The sequence below is a fragment of the Pinus tabuliformis genome, chromosome 4_2 (assembly GCF_031772625.1).
Source record: "Pinus tabuliformis cultivar Carrire ecotype Pingquan chromosome 4_2, CPIR1, whole genome shotgun sequence".
NCBI lineage: Eukaryota > Viridiplantae > Streptophyta > Pinopsida > Pinales > Pinaceae > Pinus > Pinus tabuliformis.
This window is the reverse complement of record NC_142304.1, coordinates 23,171,980-23,178,854: the sequence shown is the minus strand read 5'-3', so window position 1 is coordinate 23,178,854 and position 6,875 is coordinate 23,171,980.

Genomic DNA, 6,875 nt, shown 5'->3' with positions numbered 1-6,875 from the left:
AAGAAAGTGTCATAAAATCGTCTTTTCCTTCGAAAGTTGAATTGTCGTAAAGTCCTCATTCATGAAAGATTGATTGATTGATGTACGCATCTGATTAGTATTTTCGTTGAAACTATCGTAATTCCTCATTTCTTTGAAAATGAAAGTGTTGTAAAGTCTTCCTTTCCTTGAAAATAAATTGTCACAAAATTGTTATTTTTATGAAAAGATTTTATTGATCGATTGTGCATTAATTTTCCTTTTTGTTCATTCACATTAAGGGAAATCAAAAATAAATACATGCATGTTGCATTGAAAAAGTTTGTGTGTGCTAATAGGAATAGTGTAGGGAATTTGCATTTAGATTGTGCTCTTTGCTCTTTGATCAAAAGAAATCTGATTGCTCTATCCCTAAGTAGCTAGGATTTTCATTGTTAAATTGAATGGAAATAATGCTTATCATGACAGTTGATTCCTAGGAATTTCAGAATACATCACGTGGTGAACTTGAAAGGCAAATTCCTAAGCAAGATCAACCTAAAATAAACATCAATTTTCCTAATGGAGCATTGTCATTAACGAGAACATTTAGTGGTTCTAGGCTAGAGATGTGTTCCGACGTCGTAAAAAAAAGCAGTTGTCACTAACTTGTCTACAATACATCCCGAGTGTGATACCTCATTCCACGTACGTGAGTATATCGTAGCTCATCCATGTACCTTCGGGTATATAGGGCGGTGTTACAATATGTAAAGTATATGGGAATTCTCTCACTGTGCAACTTTGCATTAGATAGTGCCTATATGGACTGGGCCTCCACGCACTTTTGGGTATATATGGGAGGACAACACTAGGTTTTTATCCATCCTTAGGTAACCGAGTCGACCGCCTTTTACACTGTGATACACAGAACACAACATTCGAGGAGATTACTTTCCCGTACTTCTCAGTCCGTCGGGAGGTATTCTACAGTTCACAGTTGCCTGGTAAACCTTTTTCCTAGATTATCCCTCTTTTGTTTTTGTTATGTTATTTTGATTAAAATTAATTAATTGACCGCGGATAACATCCTCAATGCTTGCTCCTTAGTTTATCATAGGTTGAAACATATGACGACAAATCTGGAGTCCACCGATCAAGGATTTCCTTTTGACAGGAATCCTAGTCGTTTTCCTTCTTTTGGAAATATTGGTGCTCCTTATATCGCTACATTGTCCCTTCTGGGACTTACCATTGGCTTTCTAGTATGGTTGTTTTCAACCTCCTTGGTTCAAAATTTCGTGATTTCTCTGCAATTGATTACACCTCCAACTGGACAAAATCAACCTCCAGTTGATCCTAAGGTTGACCCTTTGCCTTCTTCCTTGGTTGTTTCTTCCTCCCTTTCTTCCTCTTTGCCTGGTGAAAGTATTGGTACTAGTAACCAAGTGGCTAAGAAGAAGAAAATTTAGCAGAGGGGCAACCAAGAAACCATTGCTTTGAATGCAACATCTGATGAGAAACCATCCGTCAAGCCTCACAAAGTTCGATATCCCTACAAACTTTGTGCGGGTGACCATATTCTTCGAAATTGTCCTGATATTCCTTAGATCTTAGAAGAATGGACTTCCTGTTCACATCATCCTATGTCATCAACTTCTCGAGATCATGTTAGTGACACACCATCAACTAGTGGTAGTAAAGTTCAAGGAAATAAAGGTAAAGTTAATTTTCCCTGTTGGTTATGTGAAGGGAATCACCCCATTCACCTTTGTCCCTATCAGGATGAAGACAAAAAAGTGTTGGATAACTGTCCTTCTTCACTGCAGCAACTTCCATCTGGTTACAAGAAACTCTCCCTAAATCCTTCACTAGTTGATGAATTGACTGATTCAAATCAACTGTCGATCAAAGCCACTCTCACTGAATCATATGAGCCTATACCCGACCCAAATCAATAGGTAGAGGTAACAGTTGACCCGATTTCACCTTCAGCTAATCGTACCTTTCCCGGAGAGAGTGAATATGATACCACTCAAGTTCTTTTTGTTTCTTCAGATTCTAATGAGCTTGGGGACAGTCCTCTTGTTCCATCAAGATAGGAGGAAAATCCTCCCGCTCTCGTAACTCAAGGGGTTAATTCTCCCATTCTTACGATACGCCCTCCAAGTAGTCTAGTCACTTCCTTTGATTGGAATCGACTGGCAGGATTTCGCCTTCCTTCTTATTTTCCTTTCTAGATTAGTACAAGTTTGTAATATGATTGTATTGGGCACTATTATAGATGAAGGTGCATCTATGAGTATCCTTTCCTCAATTTCTTAGCAAGCGCTCGGTTCGCCGCCGCTTGTGCCTGTTACCCAGAATCTGTTGACTTTTAACAGAGGAACCAGTCGACCATTAGGGATCCTCCCTCAGTTACCTATTAATTTGGGAGGAAAAATTGTTTATCTGAATGTGATGGTAGTCCCAGGCCCATTAGATTACAATTTACTTCTAGGGCGCGACTATGTTTATGACATGGGAGCTATTGTTTCAACACTCTTTTGAGTGATTTTTTTCCTGCATGAAGGCAAAATTGTCACCATTGACCATCTTTCATTTCCCGGTGCAGTTATGGCTCCTAGTCAACCATCTTCCCTAAATGGTCCTTTTGTACCAATGGTATCATCCCTGCCACGGGTTAATTATGTGGCAACTTGTTCCATACCTACATCAACTGACGATCAATTTAGTGATGTTGTACATCATGTACAGGGGGCATTGGAACTAGATCTCTCCTTCATGATCTATTATGAGTTGTGATCCAAAAAACATGAGGATATTTCTATTACTATGTCAACCTCATTAAAAAATGAAACAGGCCAATGAGGATAGTTCCTTGTATTGTGTCAACCTCGTTAAAAAAAGAAACAAAGAATATGAGGATAGTTCTTTTATTGTGTCAACCTCGTTAAAAAATGAAACAGGCCCATGAGGATAGTTCCTTGTCTTGTGTCAAGCTCGTTTAAAAATGAAACAAGGAATCTAAGCAGAGTTCCTGGCCTTGTATCAATCTCATTAAAAAATAAAACAACATCCCCTGGAGCAAAGTTCCAATTCGAGTGTTTGATTAGATCTCGTAAAATCCTAGTCAAGTCTTTCACTTGATCTCGTAAACGAACCTTCATTCCATCCACCTAATAGCCATCAGTAGTCTACTTAGGTGAATGTAATGAAGCTTGGGGGGCATGCACCTAGTGGTAAAGTTACGTTTCCTGTTAGGTTATGTGAAGGGAATCACCCCATTCACCTTTTTCCCTATCTGGACGAAGCCAAAAAAGAGTTGGATAACCGTCCTACTTCACCGCAATGACTTCCATCTGGTTATAAGAGACTCTCCCTTTCATCATGCTGGGGGCATGTAAACCAATCTCAAGCATAGTTTTTCATTTCAAGCTTGTGTAAAAAAGAAACTGAATCCAAGCATAGTTCCCTATGGTTCAAGCTTGTCTAAAAATGAACCCATTTCCATTTTTAACCCTTGTGATTGCCATTCTATCAACCTTTTTTGTAATATGAGCCTTGGTTTTTTTCATCCCATTGCCACCATCCCCTTGGTCAATCATACGCTTTCACTTGGTTGTTTTACCCTTTTTGAGGAAAATTTGCAATGAGTGATCTTATTAGCCAACCTCTTCAGATAAATCAACATGTTTTGAGAAGTTCCAACATCACTGAAACCAGTTGCTACCCTAGACACCACTCATTCCTAAAAATGGAGTCCTCTTTAAGCTCTTTTCAGACTCTCTAAATATGAAAAGATTGTCGAGCGCTTGTCCTTTCTAGCTCATTAACAGATTGGAAAATATATCTCTCTTGTATTATTTTATGCTTTTTCGGACTTGAGAGATTAATTTATGAAAAAGAACTTGTGGAGTTTCCTTTTCATCCCTTTTCAAACTCTCTAAACATGAAAAGGACCGAGTTATCTTTGTTTTTAAACTCGTTAAAAACATCAAATAGTGACAAAATTGTCCATCTAGAGTTGCTTTAACAAGTCTAGCAAAGGTATCATCATAAGCAATCCCCTCTACCTGTGAAAAGGCATGGGCCACAAATCTAGCGTAATGCTTCTCCACACTACCATCTACAACTTTCTTTACCTTGTAAATCCAACGGGAGCTCACCATTGACTTGTCCTCCAGTCTTGGGACCACATCCCAAACACTATTATGAACTACGGAGTCATACTCCTCCACCATGGCATCAACCCAAACCGGTTCCTACATTGCTTCCTTAAAGGAAGATGGCTCTGTTACAACACATTCACCCATAAGAGCCATGTATCAAGTGTACCTCCCTCGTGACCTCCTCTACCTGCACTGAGAAGTGGGTGCTCCCACATTCTCCCATGCATCATCCAACAATCTGTCAACCTCTTTGGTGCACTTTATTCCTTATCTCGGAGACTCTGCCTGAGTGGATGTCTCCACTCCTAGATCCTCTAAATGTGGTTGCTCCACATCAATCTGAGGCTCCTCAAACTTAGGAGCTAAAAGCTCCTCAACTGCATGTAGCTCAAGCTCCCTCTCAAGGGAAACTCTCATGGTATTCTCCTCATCGAATATAACATCCCTGTAAACCACTGTCATCCTGTTGGTCAGCAAGTACACCTGATAGTTGTGATGTGTATCAATGTACCCCACAAATATCCCTAATTCTGTTGTCATCTCAAGCTTCTTCTGTGCATCTTGGTCACATGGAAATATACCAATGACCCAAAAATCCTGGAGTGACCAACATTTGGCCTCTTACCGAAATAAGCCTCCTATAGTGTCTTCATCTCAAGTATCCAATGTGGGATACAGTTCTAAACATAAACCAATGTGTTGCATGCCTCAGCCCACAAGTCTAGCGGTAGGCCCTGATCATGCAACATCGTCCTTACTTCCCCTACTATGCTTCTATTCTTCCTCTCGGCCACCCCATTCTGTTGAGGGTTATGGGGTGTCGTCAACTCCCATTTAATCCCTTCCACTGCACAGAAGTTCTTAAACTCATTTGAGACATACTCACCACCATTATAACTCCGTAGAGCTTTAAATTTATTTCCCGAATCGTTCTCCACGAATTCTTTAAACTCACAAAACTTTGTGAAAGTATGATCATTTTTATGCATGAAAAATATCCAGCATTTACGAGAATAGTCATCAATAAATATAACATAATACTTGTGTTTGGTTGTGGATGTTGTCGATAATGGTCCACACACATTTGAATGGACTTGCTCTAGAATATCCTACGCTCAACTAACTTTATCGTGAAAGGAATTCTTGGTCTATTTTCCCGAAGTACACCCCCTGCATGTATCAACTTGCTCAAGCGTACCTTTGGGAAGACCGGTAGAGATCTGCTACAATATCTTCAAAGCCCCATGATGCAAGTGGCCCAATCGCTTGTGCCACAACTCGTCAATATCTCGAGTCTACACCCGTTCTAATTTTGTGCTCAAATAAGTACACTCCTCTACCTCCAGCTTATAGATATTCTTTACCCGAATCACTATCTTCTTTACTTGACCCGTGGATATGTGTCGAAGGAATTCCTTTCCTTTCGAGAAGATCACATCATAGCCTCTATCCTCAAGCATGGCAATGAATACCAAGTTCTTCTTCTGCTTGGGCACATACATAACATTCTTCAAGGTGATTGGAGCCCCATGCTCCCTCTAACAAGTAATCATATGCAATTCAGTAACACTATACTTCCCATCAGCACCCATCTCGGTATGCATATGGAGATCTTTCTCCTCCAGTTAATTGAATAACTCTTTGTTTCCAGTCATGTGGAATGAAGCTCCACTATCTAAGTACCATACAATTCCCATCATTAATGACACCATGCAAGCAATGAGGGAAAATTCCAATTCGAATTGAGAGGCCAAAGCCTCACCCGCCGCTCCTCCTGAGGAATTCTTCTTGGACTTATTGAGTGGACAATTTGTAGCAAAATGGCCCATCTCATGAGAATGAATGAACTTAGCTTTCATTATGTCTTTATTCTTACCTCCATGATAAGAATCTGATTTGTAATGGGAATCTTTCTCTTTCCCCTTCTTTGCCTTTATTGCTAAGGCACATTTCTCTTCATCATCAGTCTTTGATGAAGAGCCATCCCTGGTGCTTCTCATGATCTCCTTCTACATCAAATCCGATCACAATATTTCACAAACTGGAAGCTTCTCCCAACCATTGATAGAGTCCTAATAACTATGCCAACTCTTTGGGAGCCCTAGAAGAGAAAGACTCACCATATCATCATTAGAAACCGTGATTCCAACACTTCCAAGTTCATCACGATAGTGAGTGAACTTGGTCAATAATTTTGGAATCGTCTCGCCTTTCTCCATTTTGATTTTTCAAAGTTTGTTCTTCAGTGCCAATTTCCTTTGGTCACTGTTGTTCTAATACAATTTTGTCAATGTTTTCCACAAAGCATATGGAGTTTTCTTGCCATGGAGACTAGAGACAATGTAGTCTCGAACTCCCTTAAGGATTATCTGCCTCGCCTTCACCACACACTTCTTCCATTTGTCTAAACTCTGTGCATCAAATGATGATGGCTTAAGAATTTCTTGATCAACGAATTCCTTCAAGCCATTATTCGCTAGCATAGCCTCATTCTGTCTGTCCAGGCTATAAAATTTGAGTTTCCTTCTAAGGCATACTCGAGCTACAAACCATAGAATTCCATCTGTCGATCCTGAAGTATGTATTGCAAATTCGAATTTCGTCGGTAACTCAAAACTCAAAACTTCGAAATCTCCTCTAGTATATTGTTCTCAACTTCGATACCATGTAGAAAATCATGTAGATTCACAAGCTCGTGCAATGTACTAAAGCACATGACAAGAATCTACTTCTACTTTCAAACAA